This window comes from Tachypleus tridentatus, chromosome 6 (assembly GCF_004210375.1).
Source record: "Tachypleus tridentatus isolate NWPU-2018 chromosome 6, ASM421037v1, whole genome shotgun sequence".
NCBI classification, from domain to species: Eukaryota; Metazoa; Arthropoda; class Merostomata; order Xiphosura; family Limulidae; genus Tachypleus; species Tachypleus tridentatus.
Window position 1 is genome coordinate 73,738,199 of NC_134830.1, and position 22,104 is coordinate 73,760,302.

The 22,104-nt window shown below is 31.7% G+C and overlaps 1 long non-coding RNA gene across 7 annotated transcripts in view; it reads left to right on the plus strand.

Moving 5' to 3' along the window:
• Positions 1-15,405, plus strand: part of LOC143252805 (uncharacterized) — a 169,686-nt gene extending 154,281 nt beyond the window's left edge. For all 7 annotated transcript variants that reach the window (XR_013029153.1, XR_013029146.1, XR_013029148.1 and 4 more), the window contains 2 exons: positions 7,461-7,714; positions 9,522-15,405. This is a non-coding gene — a long non-coding RNA (uncharacterized LOC143252805). The remainder of the gene's footprint in view (positions 1-7,460; positions 7,715-9,521) is intronic.
• The last annotated feature ends 6,699 nt before the right edge of the window (positions 15,406-22,104 follow it).

Consider the following 22,104-nt stretch of genomic DNA (forward strand, 5'->3'; position numbering starts at 1 on the left):
CCACCGCCAACTCTTCGGCTACTCTTTTACCAACGAATAGTGGGATTGACCGTCACATTATAATGCCCCCACGGCTGAAAGGGTGAGCATGTTTGGTACAAACGGGATTCGAACCCGCGACCCTAGGATTACGTGTCGAACGCCTTAACACGCTTGGCCACTATAATTCTATACCCAAACAAATTATCGATTAAAATCGGCCTTTATTTTTCATCTGTTATATGGATTCAACATTGGCATTTAACAATAGCAACTGCATAATAATATCATCAGACGAGCTATTTTTCTGTTGTGTAATTTTTTAAAAATATGAAAAATTATTATTATTTTCCTAACATTCAAAAAATTAAACAAAATATATAAGTATTTTAAAAGCATTGGAAGATAGAAAATAAAAAAGTTTTAATTAAGCTTGTGATACCTTTATAAATGTGATATATTTTAAAATATGCTTTAGTTCTACATTTTTGTAAAGTTTTTATTGACTTGGACGATTGAAAAAGCTAAATAACTTTCTATTGTTAAAAATATTTTACACCAGTATGAATTTGTTTAAACTCGCCTCCCGAAACTGAATTGGTCTTCCTTATGACGCCTCTAGGGGCACGGCGGTACATCTGTAGACTTACAACGCTAGAAATCGGGTTCTGATACCCGTGGCAGGCAGAGCACAGATAGCGTGTCGTATAGCTTTATACTTAGTTACAAAAAATTCCTTATGACAACGTGTTTTTTTTTCACTTATATATGTACAAATTGCGTTTGATAAACATACTGGTACGCAAGCTTCAAGGAAGCGCGAAACCATTACTATAGGAGAAAGTAAACTGTATAAAAATCTGTATAAACAATGGACTTGCGTTTATCTGTTTAGTTATTTTTTCGCAAATTTCTCGATCACACGCTACAAAATATTAGCTTTTCCATTCAGAATAACTTTACTTGTTTCCTGCTTAGTTAAAATTTTTAATGCAACGAGTATGCCACACAGTGGCACAATCTCGTTGTCATAACGAACGACTGGCTTCGATTTCAACTTTAGTTGTTGTTGTTTTTTTATTTAAAAAGTATTTCACGTAAGTGATGTGGATTTTCTCGAATTATTTAAGTTTAAAACGCATATGCATTTCTTTCAAAAACATATGCTTATCACTTTGTAAACACGCATTCAGATGTTTCTGCATTTACCCCTAAGTTTGCCTTGTTATGTACTACAATCAGAAACAACTTAAAACTGAGTTAAATTGGAATTTGAATTCAGAAGTTAATTAAATGTTCATATGTATTAAATTTATGGTATTTTCCAACAAGATTAATACACATAGGTTTCTTTCTTTACACAAATATATTTTAATATACAAATAATAATACATCTTATAATAACGGTTATTACAAATAATGACTTATATAAATATATGTTTTATAAACTTACAAGTAATATCGAATATTCTATCTTATCGGGAACTAAGTAATTCAAAAACAGTTTAGAATGAGCGAATGAATTTCGAGTTGATATCGGTACTGTTTGAGTGAAGGCTATCTAGCTGCTTCGCTGAATACACATAAGATTTTCAATGACTAAAATATTTAATGTCCTCGTAGAAATACGAACGTCAGAAGTTAATTATGTGAAGTTAAAATGTTTATAATTTTCGAAATATACATTGCTGGCCAAAATCTTAAGGCCAATGAACATAAATAAAAAATATGCATTTTGCGTTGTGAAAAAGTCCTTTGTCCTGCGGGCATTGTGGATTGCAGGGTTGTCCTGCTGAAAGATCCAGTCATTTCCACACAAGCGAGGGTCTTCAGTCAATAAAAATGCTCTCTTTAACATGCCAATGTAGCCAGCTGCTGTTTGACGCCCTTGTATAATCTGAAGCTTCATTGTTCCATGGAAGGAGAAAGCACCCCAGATCATGATGGAACCTCCTTAACTGTGTCGTGCAGAAAATGTCTCCGGTCGGATATTCGTATCGTGCCAGTAACGTTGGAAGTCATCTGGACCCTCCAGTTAAATTTTTTCTCATCAGAGAACAAAACTTTCTTCCTCTTTTCGACGTTTGGTGCTTCTCATCAAAGTTTAACCGAGTTGTTTTATGGTGTGGAAGTAGACGTGGCCTTTGAAGACGTTTACGGTTTTTTAAGCCTTTCTCTCGTAGATGCCGTCTTATTATTCTTGAGCTGCATTATGCGTCCGTAAGTACCTTAATCTGGTTCGACGATCGGCTAGTGTCTTGCCGGACAACCCGTCGAATCCTCCTGCTCAACGCCGGCAAAATTTTCTTGGACTGACCACTTGAAATTCTTGTTCCGTATTCTTCAGGGTCTTTTAAGAAATTTGCAACAGCGGTTTTACTTCGCCCAATCTCCCTAGCGATGGCACGTTGAGAGAGACCTTGCTTTTGCAGCTCGACAATTCTTCCACGTTCAAGTTCTGTCAACTTCTTAGCCTTTGCTATGTTTTTATCCAACGTAACACAGAAGATATCAGTGGGAGATGTTGACAACGCTAATGCTTAAACACAATGACTAAATTTTGTTACGTGTTTACCGATTAACGCTTCGTTTTAGTCTTGTCTTAAACTTTTGACCAGCTGGTATTTAGGCTAATTTCATAGTGTTCACATTTTCCCTATCAAATGCTAAAGAGTTTTTTATTTTTATTTTCCCTTTTCTTATTTTCATCTTTCAAAGCTCTACTCAAATAAGTGGTTGAGTCTAACAACGCAAAATGCATATTTTTTTTTCATATTCATTGGCCTCAACATTTTGGCCAGCAGTGTATTATACCGATCTCATATATTTCTGCATATACAGCTGTGTTTTTCTTCATTACAACTTTGCATTTACTTTATTTTATAATAATTTTGCTTCAGTTCGTTTCATAGCCTGGTATAATACCTTTCAACTACTTAGGTTTTATTTTTCGTTTTTTCTTTTCAATTTCAGTGAGAATACACTGTACTCTCACAACTGTTTCATACTCTGTACATTATTATAAATGTTATTACTTTACTTTACGTGTAGTTTTATTAAACACAGTTACTTCTATGTGAATTTGTTACTTTGACCGTGTAACTTTGGTTTTCAAATGGACCAGGTTTTATCGAAATAATACATAATACCTGCAAGAAAGTATAGCTTAAATGCCGTAAGCAATAGAATAAGAAAAATGCAAGTGAAGGGCATGAAAACTAACTCTGATGTTTTGTGTGTCGCATCAAGTAAAAGTGGAAAAAAATAAAAAAATTCAAAACTATTATATAAATACTAAGACTATTATATAATATAGTGACAACAATAAACATGGGAGAAAACAACATGTACAGCATATAATCACATAGGTTATTTGTGATATGGGAGTTAGGGCGTATCAAAACACTTGGTTAGAAAGGGTCGCTAAGAAAAGGTTTATGCACCACTGGTCTAAGCTACGAAGAAAAATATTGTTCACCATATTTCAGATTATGGCTATTTGATATTTAAACAGCTATACCTCCAATAGTTGATTAACACAAATATAAGCATAATCGTATTGTAACAGTCCAAAATAAGCACGCTACTACAATCGGGGCTCAACAATATAAACAATTTATTCGCAATAACAACACTTATAACTGCATTTAACACAGTACATAAACAAATGCGTGGCCAAGAGTTCAAACCAATATTAGTAAACAATTTATCATAAATATTAATAAATCAATAATAATGAAATCAGATAAAAACGATAGAAAAACCTAATTAAAATACAAAACAAAATACAGCAAATACAATATTCAAGCAATAGCTTTTGATATTACTAATATCATTGAGTCACAAACAACAATAATTGGTTCAAGGCGTCCTCTCTTAGAGATTTGATAAACATATAATTTTTGATATCATTTCTCCTACCAGTCCAATACCATATCTGGGTACTGTCTTTCAGACACCTAGAGGAGTAGCTGTAGGATGACTTTAGATTCAGTTCAGCTTACCAGTCTCAATGTGTTGGGAATAGCTGATTTGAATTCACTATTGCTAGCAACTCTCTTCAAATAATGAAGAGCATTATTACTCAAGTTATAGTGTTTGGATTTACTTACAGTATTTGCAATTATAGTAGAATCGTGTGATAACAATTGTTAAATAAACTGAAAATGATGAATATGAGCTTTTTCAGTAGCCAATGTTGTCGATGGTTAGCATTGACAATGGACAAAAGTTTGAGTGATAGCTTAATGATGTCCAAATCTGCAGTTTCTTCTGGGGGGTCAATAGGATGTATAGATAGAGCATCACGGAACTCATTTTACTTTCTTTTCTGTGCAGTTCAAAAGTCAGATCTTGTAATTTTATTTACCAAAGCATTAGTCTACCAGTTAACTTCAGCGTGGTCAGTTATATCTGTAAATTCTTTCCCATCTAAGTATATCTTAAAAGGTTCCACAGCCCAGACTATAGCTGAGCATTCTAACTCTGTAGTAAAGCAGTTTCTTTCTGCAGAGCTCAGTGTTTACTTGCATAGCTAAGACACTCGTTTGACACAAAATCCAACATTTGAAGCATCAGTGTACAAAAATAGTGTTCATATTTTCTTAAAAGTTAAAAGACGGAAGATTCACATAAAGCCTGCTTTAATTTCTGGAATGCATCTTCGCTCTAGGGTGTCTATTTCCACCTGATACATCATCTTCATAACTAATATAAAGGTTCAGCAATTGTAGCAGAGTTTGGAATGAATTGATTGTACCAGACACACATAACCAAAAATGTGTTTAAAAATTTGTATTTACTTGAAATTGGGGAGTCTGTAATCAGTTTCACTTCGTCATCATTCCCTCAGAAGAAAGTGTTTAAATCCGAAGTATGATACTTCTTAATGGAAAATAATGTGCTTTTAGATACGTTTCCAGTAAGATTAGCTATACATAGCTTTTACAAACCATTTCGTTGTTCTTGTCTTATTTATAAGTCTTTTAAAAGAAAAATGTGCATTCTTAAGACCAAATGCATCATTCTACTTTAATAAAGTTGTTATCTGTTATTAAAGCAATTTTATATCGATCCTCCATCTTAACAGAATAAGTGTAATGTACTGATACAGGTTGCTTCTGGCAAAGCATTTGAAAATGTCACTTATATGAGGCAAAGGATAACAGTCAGATTCTGAGAGTTGATTTAACCTCCTATAGCCAACACCTAAAATCATTAGTCTTCGTCTTGACAATAACTGCTGGGGAAGTTCGAGAAAAAAAAAAAGAATGCAATTAAATTATCACGAAGTATTTTATCCACATGGTCATGTAGCAGTTGTAATTTAGTATGAGGATAACGATAAGGTTTATTAAATACTGATTTTTATGTAGTTGTTATAATGTTATATTTAGGTTTATTGTTCAAAATATCGGCATATTTCAACACTAGTTCCTTTAATTATTCATAACCTATATCCTTTAAATGTAGACATTGTACTTCTTCAGCGAGTACCTTTTCAGTCTCAAAGTTATGCCTAACAGAGGGCACATTTAACTTAAAACATTCGTGAAGAAGTTGAAGACTGCTTCTTTTTACTGAATGAGATCAATCCAATAAGATAAGATACAATCAAACCTTTGATGACAAGAAAACATGAGTCTACAATGTTATTTGTTGCTAATAGTTTTGCCTCAAAATATCCTAAGAGTTGACAATCCGTCATTCTACTTCACAAACAAGTTACCTTTATACCAAATTTTTGTTGAGCTGTTGGAATGCCATACATGCAAAATCTGCGACGACGTAAACGTCTGCTAAAGCTATTAAAACGTCACTCTAATATCAGATGGATGACAGCCCCTAAGGCTAAATTACTGAAGAGTTTATAACACGAATTAAACTTTAGAAATTAGAAAATTCAGAGTTATGTTCCTTCCATTTTGAAAATAAAACAGTCTGAGTTTAGATCACAAATTTATGTCAATATAACCAATTAAGACGGAACACAAACTCGGATCCCCTCAGAATATCGAGTTTTTTTGGTTTTTCATTCTGAACCATTTGTTTAAAACGCATACAAAACCTTAAACTACTAAAATACACGAAGTTCGTTGGTACTGAATAAACTAATTTAAAAATTTCTAATGATACAAACCAAATTATGTTCAAATATTTTTTTATGAATCGTTGTTTTTAATACATCGAATTCATTTAGAAGATGAGATGATTCTTTTTACCAAAGTAATACTTATTAATGTTTTGTAAGGTTTACATAAGTACATATATCGACATATATACATTCATTGTTTATTGTAACGAGAATAATGTATGGGTAAGAGGAATCTATGAAAAGTTCTATTTCAAATTTTATAAAGTTTCTTTTCTTGGGTCACAGCATGCACTTTCTAACACGAAAAAGTTGTGGACAACTGAAAATAAACATAATGATCTGTTGATAATGATTTGAGTATGCAAACAAATTATTAACACCATCCAGAAAGACTTGTCAAGTGTTGCAGCTTTGTAAAAGATTTATAGTACTGTGTAATGTTGAGGTCGTGTCATATTGTACTTAAAGTCCAGTCAGGGCATGGGAGTGACCTTATAATTCGTCACTCTCGTGTTAGGGAGCGTGACTATTTTGTCGGCAAATTTTGTTGGTTATGCTTGAATGAAGGGAAAGGAAAGGTGAAATAAAACTGAGTATCCGTATAATATGGTAAGCACGCTTGCCTATCTAACATTCCTATTTTCTATTGTCCTAGCTTCCTACTGATTCTCCAAGCCTTCAAGCCACGAAGCACTTATGTTTTCATACAAAATGGATAATATTTTTGTCTGTGCACTTGTCAGATGTGATAATGTATGTCTGCTGAACCGTCAGAGAAATATCAGTTGCACGCGAAAACATAATCTCTCTTTGTATATGAGAAGTGTACATCTAGTTCGTTTCTAATGGATCGTGTTAGGCGTAAGCGTTATAACAGCTAGTGAAATGGATGATTCAAATAACTCAAGTGTAGTTGCTTAAGGTAAAATTAAATTTAATTATTTTTGTTTTAATTTTGGTTTGTTTCAAGAACTTCACTGAACAAACTTTGATAAAAGTATCAATTAATATTTTCATAAATATTATATCAACTAGACAAGTTGATTTAAATAAGCTTGTTTGTGTGTTCATGCTAAATCACTTTTCTCATTAACGTACATAATTTAACTTGCATACTGTTACTAATGAAATGTTATTATGACAGTTATGATTTTGTAATTTGTGTTGTTCTCGCCGCATTTTTCGAAACTTACTTTTTAGCGTTATAAGCTCTCAATCTAAGAAATATAACAAGTTGTTCAAATTGACAGATTCTATAACAGAGTTCTTATAACTTTAACAAACTTGTCATGTACTTTTCATTCCTATTACAACAGAAATGATTCAGACCAGGTTAATATTAACAAATAAATGTTAGCATTACTACTTGTTTTTGCAAACCTTCCAGTTTTTCATCTGAAGAGTTGCTGAGAAATGGAAATGTCGCCTGAACAGATGCTTCTAACGCTATGTGCTGAAATGTGACTGACTGCAATGGAAGCTCTAAGCATGGGTTCACAACCCACCCATCTACGTGTACGCGTTCCCTGCCAAATAAAGCATATCACACAAATTGCTCTCATACTGTCGACCTACGTGTATGCCAAAGAGATATCTTCGAACCATGCAAGTAACATCGTTAGCCTTCGTTTGCACTAACAGGTAATTGTTGGGAATACAATAGCAACTGCCTAGTCTGTATAAAACCATGATAACTTTTAATCGTGAGGAGTTTGGATGAATGCATTCCTTTTCTATTTGTCTCTAAAATTCACTGTTGTGTTATAACAGTAATTTGGCATGTATATGTAAGATGATCTGGCATAATTATTTGAAGCTGCCAGCTCATTGAATACGGAAATGTGAGCCTACCTCGCTTACTAGCTCTAATCAATTGCTTGATGGATACTTGGTGGTTAAGTTAATTTAATCAGGAAGTAAGCTTAGATATCTCTCCGTTAACGAATCTATCTCACAATAAATCGTGATTATTGAAAACTTTCCTTTAAAAGTCGTGCACAAAGGTCTAATATCTCAGTCAATGTTCAATGTTCACACTTATGCATAGAAATAAATGTGTTCGGTTGTATATAATGAGCATTCATGAGTCTAATATTAACTAAGGACCTTAACTTTCTGGTTATGAATTGCTTAGTGGCTCGTGTTTGTCTTGAGAAACCTAGTGTCGTATTATAGTAAACGTTAAATAACCAGTTACTGTTGTTATCCACAATCTTGGTGTTCCACTTAAGTAATACTGTTTCGGTCTATCAAACAATAAAGAAGATAAATAAAGTATGTTAATTATTTCTAATAACTTTTGAACTGTTCTTTAATATTCTTTACTGAAAAATCAAGTGTTATCAGAAAAACAAATATTTAATAATAAGTAAAAATCGAAACCTTTAACTTTTAGAAAAATTATTATATTTTATTTCGCCAAAGTCAAAGAATAAATGTGAGAAAAATAATGTGGATCAAAAACATTTTATTATATAATACAAAATAACATAAATATTTCTATCGGAATTTTTTTTATTTTCTTTAATGAAATTATGTTAATCAACGTACAAATACTTATTTATCCATAATAAAATAGTTTAAACACACACCATATCAAAATATAAACTGTTCAACGTGCTTTTAATCTACAACAAGTATATCGTTACAATAGCATCTATAAATCTCCGTTCCTGTATGTTTATGGTGTATTTAATTTAAAAAAAACTATGTTTTATTATGTAAGCCCATTGATTAATAACCATGTTTCTTATACTGATATACATGCTTTGTAGGGCTTATTTATATAAATATCTCTGTGTTGACAGTGCTATCTTTGTGTTATTGATTGCCAGAGGGTTCAGATGACTTGTGTTTGTAATGTTTACCATGGTTCTACAAATTCTAGCCCGGCATGGCCAAGTAGTTAAGACACTTTACTCGTAATCTGAGAGTCGCGGGTTTGAATCCCCATCACACCAAACATGCTCGCTCGTTCAGCCGTGGGGACGTTGTAATGTGACGGTCAATCCTACTATTCGTTGGTAAAAGAATAGCCCAAGAGTTGGCGGTGGGTGGTGATGACTAGTTGCCTTCCCTCTAGTCTTACATTGCTAAATTAGGGACGGGTAGCACAGATGACCCTTGTGTAGCTTTGCGCGAAATTAAAAAATAAATAATCTAAAAATTATGTAATTTTTGTGCCAAGCACTGTGTTTTCGACCTGGAACAAACCTTGTACTGGAACCAGGCTTACAAATAAAAACTTTTATATGGCTTAAGTACTTCTTTTTGGTTTATGGTACACATATTATCAAATCCTGTATCATAACTTGATTATGAGTGAGTAGTTTTGGGAATAATAAATGTAGGACCAGCGTTTTCATCGGAAATGTAATATCCAGTGAAGTTATTTATATAACTATTTTATTTTCTTCTATTTAAAATTGATTCATTTATTTTCTTTTAGATTAATTCAGTTCTGAAGAAAGCGTACATTCATCGGACACTAGGTGAAAAATCAGTTGAAATATCTGATTATTCAAAAGTAGGTTTTTGCTGAAAGATGAAAATAGAAATAATATGTGAGTAATAATAATAATTTAGTTTTATAGTATTTATAATCACATTTGCTCAAGTAATTAAATATAACCATAATCTTGGTTAATCTATGTTCAATACATATAAAAAATTAAAATTTTATTTCAAGGAAATGATTTTAATGAAAATAAAAGTTAAACCAAGTTTTGAAATGTCATCCGTACAGCAAAGAAGAAAATTAGGATGGCGTTAGTTTCCCTTTTGAATAGTTTTGTATTGGTTGTTTGTTTTAAATTTCGCGCACAGTTACTCGAGGGCTATCTACGCTAACCGTCCTTAATTTTGCAGTGTAAGACTAGAGGGAAGGTAGCTAGTCATCACCACCAACTTTTGGGCTACTCTTTTACCAACAAATAGTGGGATTGGCCGTCACATTAGAACACCTCCACGGGTGAAAGGACAAGTATATTTAGTGCGACCGGGATTCGAACCCGCGACCAATTGATTCCATCTTGTAACATGGACTCAATTATTTCCAAAGTTAACGTTTGGCGATATAATACCAGAACAATATCAATTCCGAAGTACCAGGAATTCGACTTACGGTCTACTATGAGTACGAATCATTATATGGAGGTTTGCATATAAATACTGTCTTATGTAAAGTTCTAAAAAAAAGTCGAAATACAGCTATTAAACTGCTACACTAATACATAGCAATAATTGTACGGAACTAGATTTATAATTCAAAGGAACATGTACAAATTTATCTGTTGAATTTTACAGTTTTCTTCCGTTTATTATTAGTTTATTACTTAAACTAAAGTAATTTCATTATTAAAGTGTTTTAACCTTCGACGTTTTCAAACTGTCTTATTGTAATTAAATAAAATATTTATTTTTCATTCTGTAAATGATCGGTAACCTCGGAGACAATTATCATCGAAAATGTTATTCACAAAATATGAACTTCATTCTGCTAAACAGTATTTTCACAGGAATACTTTATACAAAACAGGCCCTTTGTCATGAGTTTCATCAACAATGGGTGCCAGAACTTTATTTATAAAAATAATATATAACAATTTCGAACTTGGAAAAAATCTGTTCAATTATTTGTAGGTAAGCGAAGAGCTACTCAGTAAGCTATTTGTGCTCTACCCACTGCACATATCGAAACCGAGTTTCTAGCGTTGTAAGTCTGCAGATATACTGCTATGCTACTGGGAAATAGTATGAAAATCATTTATACTAATTCCAGTTCATAGTGTTACTTCATAAAGTTTTACTCATCTACTAATCCTAACCTAATCATATCAGTAATTTAATTATGCAACACCTCCTAAACGGTTTAGATAGGCAGAGATAGTTAAGTCAACATATTTCTTTATTCTCTAAAACCTAATTAATAACTTTTACGCTTTTAATCTATAAACATATATTTGGTGTTTTGTTGTTTCTAAAATATCAAGCAAAACAAATGGTATCAATTATGGAAAAGAACAAGTCATTGTGAGCATACTCGTTGTCTTAACGAAGCACAAAAAATAGTAAAACAATCGTTTCTTACAGATCAAAATTGCTAGTTTTAGAACTGGTACCTAAATCCATTCTCCGTTTGTGTCACAGTTATTTGTAACCAAATAGTTACAATGAAGTACTATTGTGTTTGCCACATATAATATTCCCTCAATAATACTGACAATTTTAATCAACTTTGCGTCCATTTTCTCACATCTGAACCAGAAGTAATAATGTTTGGTAAATAAACAGTTATTTTAAAATTATATTAATTTTACTATTTGATAGTTAGCACAATAAACGTTAGAATTATTGTTACTTCAAGTATGTTTTGGAAGGTAGTGGTACGTGTATTGATATGTTCTTTGTGTGATAATCAAAAATTGATGAACAGTATAATATTAAACATACATAAGATATATATATTTGAATTGCGTGTTTTCGTTCAAACCAGTTTTTTTTCTGTTATTGATTCATAAGATGGAAAACAAAGTTTCATAACAAATATTTGAAATACGGTAATAACAAAAGAAAAATCTTTAATACCGACGTTTCGAATTTCTTTAAATTTCATCTTGAGCGTCCATATCTCAAAAATGTTAGTTCATTAGTTCATAATATTCGAAATAGTTTTAGTTATGAGTAGTTTTGAAGCTCATTACTATAGAAAAAAATTCACATGAGTAAATTCTCGGTTTTTAAGAGGAACATTAAAAACTCCTTTCTTGGACACGCTGTGTTTTATGCCCTACATAGCTTAAGATCCTCCATTGGCAAAGCGGTATATCTGCGGACTCACACCACTAGTACCGGGTTTCGATACCCCTGGTGGGCAGAGCTCAAATGGCCCATTATATAGCTTTGTGCTTTATTCTAAAAACAAAACAAACATTGCTTAACAAATCCGTTTTATGAATTTTCTCGTTTTGAAAAGTTTTATATGTTTTTAATATTCTAGGCGTAGATTACTACTTAACGGCACTGCACTGTATAATGACTGTGAATACACTGCGAAGTAATTATATAGATAATAAACATGCTCATTATAAAGTGTAATAAGATTGAACCTGACAGGATTCTGGTAATTTGTACTTTTTTGAAAAATATTAATTTACTAAGTGTAACGTTTTTGTTGTTGTTGTGTTTTTTTTTATAGCAAAAGTACACAATTTGCTATCATCTCTGTGTCTAGTGTGTAAAATGGAATCCCAGATTCTAACGTTACAAATCCTCAGGTCTACAACCGAAGGAATATTAAATATAAATAAATTACGTGAGTGAATGATGGTAAATTGTAGACTGTAGACAAAGTTTGGCTATTTTGTTTATGATATAAGTATTTTGCTCGATAGCTGCTCATGATGTTTAGTTGAAAACAATTGGTATTAGTCTTTTTGAATACTTAAACTAATAAAATGAAATTTTGAAGTAATCTAACAGAATGTAAATCTTGTAATATAAATTATAAAGATCTTTAACATAAACAGTTTAGTTAGTTGCGGCAGTACAAATGGTAATTACGAGCGTATAGGGAGTAACCTGCTATATGTTAATAAAAGCTCTATTCAGGCAATTATTTTAGGGGTTGGAGTATTAGCATTTTTACCCAAGAAAAAAATTTGTTTGTTTTGTTGACTGTCTTGTAATTTTGAAATCGCAACCGGTAATAGACAATAAAAGAGTATCACAGACTTAAAAAGTCGCAAATTAAATTTTTAACAATTCCAAGTGTAGGAATGTGTCTGCGTTTTTTATGCTATAAATTGCCCTTAACATTTTAACACTATCTGTTTCAAACGAAGGATTTTTCTGATTGTTCTGTATATCGAGTGAGGGTTGATATTGGAGATTTTATATAGTTTTGCTACAACATATGAAGGTATCTGTAAGAATATTGTTTATTAATCATATAAGGTAGTTTGTTTTGTATATTCTATTTAATAAAAATCTATCAAATAACGATCAAATAAACTAACTGTTCTTTTTACTTATAATAATGAGAAAAAGACGATATTGTATCTTTAAGAGTTATCTTAACAGTATTACCTTAGTAAACGAAATGACCTAAATTTTATGTGTATAGCATTAAAAATATGAGACAGTACAGTTGAACGGAGCAAATAATTATCCATACAACATTAAAATACTAATGTATTAATTAAAGTAATATTTCAAAAACATTTCTAAGCATTACATGTGTTTTATATATTTAAAAAAAAAACACGAAAATTCAACTATTATCACGTTACCCAAAATTATTACGGTGCCGGCATGACTTGCCCATATAGAGTATTCAAAAAGGTATAGGGAATATATACATATATATAAATGTATATTTTTTGAGATGTTAAGATAATGTGACAGTTACCATTAGTAGTAAATTAATTAAATATGCATATGTGCAATACACTGTACTGTACATTGTCCAGTTTAATAAATACACATAACAATGTTGCAGTTTCATTAGGTTTGTTGTATCCAAATTGCTTTATGTTGCTATTCGAAAGGTAAGATTTTTCCATTTATTTAGTTCTGTTAGTAAATATATTTTACTTATAATTATATTACGAAACATTTTTTAGCCTTAAGTGTTTAGGATATGCGGTACAGTGCTCTCTCTTTTATGTGTATGATTTTATTAAGGGCTATTGTGATATATATATAAGCATTTAAACTTAAAGCTAATATTCTTAAAGAAAATGGGTAAAGAACATTTTTCTTTGACCATAAGTTGACTTCGTCATGGAACATTGAAATATATATATATAAAAAGAGAGAGAGACAGAGATGACGCATAGGTTTACCATCTCTTTCAACACTTATGTTAATTGCTCTAGTTGTAGGCTTGGTAGAAAGTTTTTTATTTTTCTTTTACGACATAGTGAAGTCAATGTTGTTCTTCTCTCTTTTGTATGCTTTCCAAATTTACCAACTGAGTGCAAACCACAGTTTCTGGGAAGCTCACTTGAGCAGCCCAAAGACACTCTGAACGTTTAACATGTGATTGTAGTCGAAATCAAGAGCAAAATTTTGGAAAACCTTCTCCACAAGATCTATGCTTTATATATATATATATATATATTTCAAATGTTACAGCGCTGGCAGAAAGCTAATACATTACCAGGAACAGGGTAGACGATTAAATCCATCAAAACATGTTACCATTTGTCACATTACACCTACTTCTCGTATAGCTTTAGACAGTTGGTATTCTGTTTCTCTTGTGCTTATGAGTACGGCTCTTCTGTCGCTTTTATGTAACTAAATACATGCAAATTATCTTGTTTATGGTTCCAAGAGTAACCCTATTTTACCAGTGATGGTATTTTACTTTATGCTGTGATTATTGCAGTGACACGCTGTTTAAATTTAATTCACTATATCTGTTGTGCAAGTAATTGCTGATCGTGGGATAGGTTTTGGTTGTTGTTGTTTTTTACACAAGTTTTTATAATAATTGTGGTTTGCTACTATAAATATTTCTTTTCTTTTCAAACTTCTAACATCGTGAGCTTTGCGGAATACAAGAATGTCGCGTTCTAAAGACGACTGGTATGGGTATCAAATAATTTAATTAAAGTAAAATTCAGAACAATATTTCGTCCTTCTTAGGCCATCTTCAGGTTGAAAAAGACAGTTTGAAACTGACCACTACTCTGCACATGTCTTGGGCACGAGTGTGTGAACGGGTAAGAGACTGTAGGTGATGATACAGGTAGATGTTTGGTTATTGATTAATATAGGTATAAAGGTGTTTTATTGGTTCAATTTTGGTTTGAGTTCTTGTATAAATATGGCTTCTTTAATTTTGCGTTTGTTTGTATTCGTTTCCCTACTTAGTATTGGTGTTTTATATGGTTATGTTGTGTTTATTTGATCTGCAGTGTTAACAAATGTGCGATGATGTTTTTGTGTGTATGTGTGTTACTTGAATCTGGTTTCCATTTTCCTGTTTGTTTCTCCGATAGAGAAGTCGTGGTAGTTGTTACATTGTATTTTATAAATAATGTTGGTTCTACGTTTGTCTGTGTAATTTTTTACATAGTATGGATTTTAAATTTGTACCTGGTTTTTGAATAAATTTAATGTTTGCTGGAATGTTTTATTTTTTTACAAATGTTGGCTATTTTAATGCTAATACCGAGAATACATGGTATACAACAGTGTAAAGTTTAGTTAGTTGTTTCATTAAATTTATTACTTTTTGTTTGCTGTTGACTGTGTTGTTGGTCTAGGTGTGTGTGTGTATATATATTTTTCAACACGTTTTGAAATAAATTTATGTTGATGAAGTGTTATTTTATATTTCGTTAATTTCATCATTAATTTTATCGTGTAAGCAAAGTTTGGCTGTTTTTATTTGGTTTGTTTGTTTGTTTAGAATTAAGCACAAAGCTACACGATGGGCTGACTATCTGTGCTCTGCCAACCACGGGTATTGAAACCCGATTTTTAGTGGTATGAGTCCGCAGACATACCGCTGTGCTACTTGGGGGGGCGTATTTATTTGGTTTCATAATATGTTCAGTTTTTATTTTGTTTCATATACTGAGTCCCATAGAAGGTACTGTCCAGTATGGGTCATTTTCTTCTGTGGATTTCTGTTTTGAATTGTGTATCGGTTATTTTGATCTTAAGTTTGAGAAATGTTATTTGGTTTGTGCTTTCGTGTTCACAAACGAACTTAATGTTGGACATATAGAGTTAACGTTCCTGAAAAAAAAAACTATGTGCGTGTTCTGTTGTGAATTCAGTAACTGTATCATCAACATATCTGTACCAGTACACTTTTACTTCCAGTGGGTTTCTTATCACCATCAGTTGTAAGTGTCATGTTCTCTCACAAGTCACGATGCCTGAACTCAGTTGGAATAAGGTCAGAGATTTTAATCTGTACGGTCACAGGCCTTTTATATGGCCAGAGGCAAGATGATTGGATATACAAATTGTTACCATAGGCTATGAACAATATTTTGTAGCGCGAAATGTGAATAATGTTATAATTGTCTGGAACCAGCTTATATATTACAAAATAATACTAAATTGCTCACAAATATACGTATTAAGACTTTTCTCGTCATTATTGTTTAAAACTAATATTGCCTTCTCCAAAAGGCTTTAAAGCAGTGACGTTTGCTCTAGATATTTTTACCCTTGTACAACCAGCATTTTACTGTAATTTATTGCATGATATGCTACATTCTTCACCTAAGTTCTTTCTACGAAAAAGAATGAGGTTTTTGACTTATTATACGAAAGAATAGACAAATCTTCTAGGTTTCTGTCCTAGAGCAAAATTTTCCTTTGAGTTGTTGACTTGCTTTCTAGCAATTTAAGTTAATCTAACTCATTAACACCCGTCTTCTCGGATCCTATCATAATTCAACGTAATTAAAAAAAAAACTTTCCTTGACTCTACAGTTTGTTTATACAACAAAGTCAAATCCTTGCTTAACAAGTGGATCCTAAACGATTACAACCTACCTTGACACTTTATAATGCTATTAATTTGGTGTACGTAATTCTGACTCTAATCTCTAACTGTGTTTGTTGATTCGCTCTGACTTTTTAAAACACAGCAAGTAACGTATAACAGTTTCACAAACTTATTTTCTTGAAATCCAGACTTAGAGCAGTTAAACTAATTTAAGAATTTATTGTAAAAAAATGTGTGAAAATAATCAACTTTTAAACTCACGACAAATTTTATTATTGCGTTGTTCACAGAACGTTTTAAATCCATCTGAAATATTATTTCTCTATGCCCCCTTTTGTCATACAGGTTGGTTCACTATCTTGTGATAAATACTGAGTTTCAGGACCTATTGTTTGTGTAGCATGTTATAAATCGTAGAACGCTCAAGAAGAAAGAGGAGTGTAAGTGGGAACAGTTACGCCTTTTATCTAACAAACAAGATAAATGTAAAATTTTACACTTGGTAAGTTCACCAGCTAGAACCTTTATTGTTTTCTCTGACTAATGCAAAAAAACTTAAAGTTGATCACCAGAAGCATTGTACTGGTCTTTTACTGGAAAAGTTATTTCATGTGAAGTTTGTAGTTTACAAGATTAACGGAAAAATACACGTTCAAGTATATTTTACTATAGCTGAAAATGAAGTATTTTAGTGATCGAGAAACGTTTCTTTATAAATAATTTCAAATTATTCTTTTCTATATTCATTTATACAAAAGTTCGCTTTTGGATATTCACATAAACCAACCCAAGAGTTATCTATGCTAGCTATTTAAAGTGTGAACTAACAAACTACAAAGAAGGCAGCTACCTAACAGCACCTAAAGCCAAGTATTTAGCTAATCTTATCTAACCAACTACGCCCCCCAGTGGCTCAGAGGTATGTTTGCGGATTTACAATGCCAAAATCCGGGTTTCCATTTCCGTGGCGGACAGCGTACAGATAGCCCATTGTGTAGCTTTGTGCTTAATTCAAAAACAACAACAACTGACCAAATACTGAAACTGAATCTACCCTTATAACACACGTTATATCAAAGTGCAAAGTACAAAATAAGTTCAACTGTATATAATTTTATTTCTTTGAAGGCGAATATTTATTTTGTGCTTTAACAGTTTTTGTTCTTTCTGTTATTTATAGCAAAGTGTAGGTATAGAAAACCTCCAAGTGAAAAACAGATGCAATAACAACAAAAGTACAAGTAATAAATCAGCTGAATCAATGATGTATTTGTGTTTACACGTGATAAACGTATAACTTATCCCAGACAAGTCTCCAGTTTATTATATTACGTATTAGAATTTCAAGTAGACTGAAATTTTAATTTTAATTTATAAATTAATTGCTTGTCGATGTGTATCAAATTTACGATTTTTGCGAAAATAGACAGATATGCACAGTTTTCTTTCTTTACACAAATATAGTTATATATAAAAGCAATAGAAAATAATTTATATACAAAAGTTTTGCAATTTCATAAACAATACTGAGTCTTCCATCTGAGTCTTCTGGAAACTGAATATTTTATCGACGATTCACGATAAGCGCATTAATTCTGTCTTAATACACAGGTACACTTCACTTGACGGGAAATTAACTAACTCTTTTCTTGGCTGGCCTCACACGGTTTACAAGCTGGCTTTTCACTAAGAAATATGATATAACGTGTTTGTTTACATACTAACGTCCGAAGTGAATTATCTGAAGTTGAACGGTTTGTAATGTTTGAATGGTTAAATAGCTGTAGTTTTCCTATTAATAAGCATCTATCACAGTTATAGCCTTAGAGGATTATAGTGTACTAACTGTTGCAAATCAGTAATATAAAAATATCTATTCGCGTGTCGATTTATAAACTTTAAGGCGAGGTTCTCAGAACTTCAGTTGGCAATAATATTTGAAGATACACTAGTGCTTTCGTAAAACATATGTTGTTGATTCTTACACTTGAGAATTTTCTGCAAATTTAGAAAATAAACGGAACTTTTGCAATACACATTTAACAATATAAGTTACATGCATTTCTAAATATATATTTAACGAAAACAAACATCGATATTAAAATAAGTATGTTTATTAGTAAATCCGTTACAGTTATTAAAAATAAAGCAATAAAGTTTCTTTGAATTAAAGACAATAGTAAAAAAAATCATTTTTTTAAGATAACTGTCCTGTCTCTTTGAATTTCATAAAGTATTCATTAATTTTTGCCGAATATAAAATTTGTCTTTTTAATATGCTATATTTTGAGAAGCTAATAATATAAATAATGTTGATCACATATTGTTTTCAGTCAAAACCACTAATTTGTGTTTATTTTATATAAAAATAGCCTACAATGACTAACGAATAATTTATATTTAATATTTGTACTTGTTATACTCATTGTAACACTGGTTTCGCGCAAAGCTACACGAGGGCTATCTGCGCTAGCCGTCCTTAATTTAGTAATTTAAGACTAGAAGGAAATCAGCTAGTCATCACCATCCATCGCCAACTCTTGGGCTTCTCTTTTACCAACGAATATTGAGGTTGCCAGTCATCTCATAACGCCTCCACGGCTGAAAAGGTAAGCAGTTTGGTGGGACAGGAATTAGAACCCACGACCCTCGGATTATAACTCGAGTGGCTTAATCACCTGGCCATGCCGGGCCTAGTAACACCCTTGTCTTACATTGGTGTTTAATAGATTTCAACTATAGTAATCGGAGGTAAAAGGTTGACATACCATATTTCTGGTGTAGCTTATCGCAAAATTCAAAATCCAAACCAAACCATATTTCTGAGAAAAAAAGAATATTCTATATTCCTAGGCTTACCTAAATGAGCAAACATTATTTTACATAAGAGAACTGTGTAGCATTAATGTCAGTATGGTATATTATTTATGAGTTAATTGTTCGACGTTTAGCTAAAATATTTTAAGAATGTAATCTCAATGTAATTATTTAACTCGTTATTCTATTCACTCCTAAAGTGTCTAAAAGAAATATGACACTCTTTAGTTTTTACCTAGTCAATAACAAAGAAATAATTAGAAATTGGAGAAGCAAGCTTAAAGGAATGAGACAGTTAAACAGTTATAGGTAAGTTTATAACAGATTGATAGAATAACCGTCCTATGCTCTGTCTCTTTAGAAGCTATATTAGATAGCGTGAATGTAAGTTACTAGAACGACTTTAGCTCAGACCTTTTAGTAGATTAATTCTACAAGAAGTAAATTAAAGATTTTCACGATATATCTAGACATAACTTTAAATGATCTTAGACCTTCTGGACTAGATGCTATGCCAACAGAGCAGTTGCATTTTTATCACTCTATACAGTGGTGAGTCAAAATATCTTTGTACCAGGACATCAGGTCAGGTAGCAAATGGATCCCAATAAGCTTAAACACTCTATGTCAACATATTTTTTTTACATTCCACACTTTCTTCATTATAACAGGGAAAAATCAATTTTTTTTTACTCATCCTGTATAATCCATAATTAAGATCCTCAAATTTGGATTTTGTTTTGTTAAATATACGAGACACGTAACATAATAGTTGACTAAGCTATTTCAGTCATTTAAATTTGGTTATATATTTCTCGTAATGTTTTCTGTTTACAGTTACTGCTTTGCATACATAGTTTATTCTTAAGCATACTTATTTAACTATACCTACAAAACAATTTATCATTATTACATTTGACTTGTATTTCAGCTATTTGAGAGAATGTCGGCCTTGTGTGCCCGAAACTTTGACTCAACCTGAGTTTAGGAAAAGGTGAGCAAAGTTTCAGGTGTGTCGGGTTGACTGAAAAAACTGGTTTACCAGGAAACTGAAAAAAATCTGTCCAACTTATGAATATTTCGAGATGTGGTTGTTTTCAAAACTCATTAAAGACAGTCGCTTTTTGTATGAGTGGCCAGTGGAATGATATTAAAAACATTCACCAAAATAAAACAGGTAAAAAGAACCTTTTTCCCAGGATTCGTTTGTCGAGTATACGTGGAAATGTATCTTTTTTCAAATTGTTAGACAAACCTTCGTTTAAAAACAATTTATTTGTTTGAAGGTTGTTCAGTGTTATTCATTGAAAAGATGTGTTATTTTTTATACAAACGCATAAGATTGCTCTTGTATAATAAATCTGCTTCATTTGAACAGTATGAGAATAGTCCAATAACATAGAAACATTCATTATCGATCATTTGTCTGTCTTCCAAGAGAAGTCTTACGGATTTTTTGTGTTCTGTTAAAAAGGCTTCTTCAAATCCAGATTTTGTGTTGTACTTGAGATATGTCTACAAAGGAATCTTTTAGAAAGCTTTGTGTATGGTGATAATGTTCTGTACAATAAATTCGGGCTAGTCGTGTATGATATCGTCTCATGTACTGAGGCATAGAGCATGTAGCAAATCGATAGCATTTTCATTAGATGCCAGATGACTGTTAACAACTTGTAAAGACCTGGTATCCACAAAAACAAATAGTGTTATTTTATTAATAACTAAAATAAGAAAAAAGTTGTGTAAGCCAAACTTCATTGTGGATAAGAAAAAATGTCATTGACACTATAATTAAAAACAAATCATTTTAACAAATGAATGTTAAATGAGAAAGAACTGATAATTTGCTTCATTGATCCATCTGAAAGCTTGTCTCAACCTTTGATCTGAACAGGTGAGCAAAGTTTCAGGTGTGTCAGAGAAGTTTATTTTCATCTTATTATCAACTAATTGAACTAACCTTGTAGTATATTCGTCCACATCATAATACATCTTATAATACTAGTTTTCATGAACGGTTTGGTTCTTTTCCTTTTTATTTGGGGGGTTGGGGTGGATGCTGTAATTGTTTTTTTGCTGATTCATGATACTAGGCCACCATTTAGTAACCTGTTGGATGATAAATAGTTTTTCAATCCTTCTACATTTGTTTATGTGATCTTAAGCCAAGTGCTACAGTTATGTTTCTTTAGTCTTTTCCTAGATACCAGAACTTCATGTTTCTATTCAAATAGGAATGGTTATTATCAAACGTTTGATTGCAGAGGAAGAAGTTGATGTTTTTTCTTATTGGAAATATGCTATCAGAAGAGCTTTACGAACAAGTATGTTTTGAGAGAGATTGTTTTCGTTTTTTGCTTTTGTTATGCAATGACTTTTTAGTAAATTTAGCCACATATTAATTTCATTTTTAGATATATTTTCATACTTAAGCAATTTTGAATAAATAATTCTTTATTTTATTTTTTAAATTCTTAATGTCTTGACGTAATTTAAATCACATCCAGTTTTCAGTCTTCTTTAAATTGGTTATTGTTTTAAATGTAATATATAAAGATTTAATTTGTATTTACGTGAAAAGAAAAAATAATAATAATTCAGAAACTACAGTTATGCATAGGATTACTTGCTTTATTTTGTTTTTCAGTATTTTAGAACAATAACATGTTATCTTGAAATTGCATTTCAGTTTTACACTTAGTAAAACGTTTTCTTTTGTTTTTAAATTTTATCATTA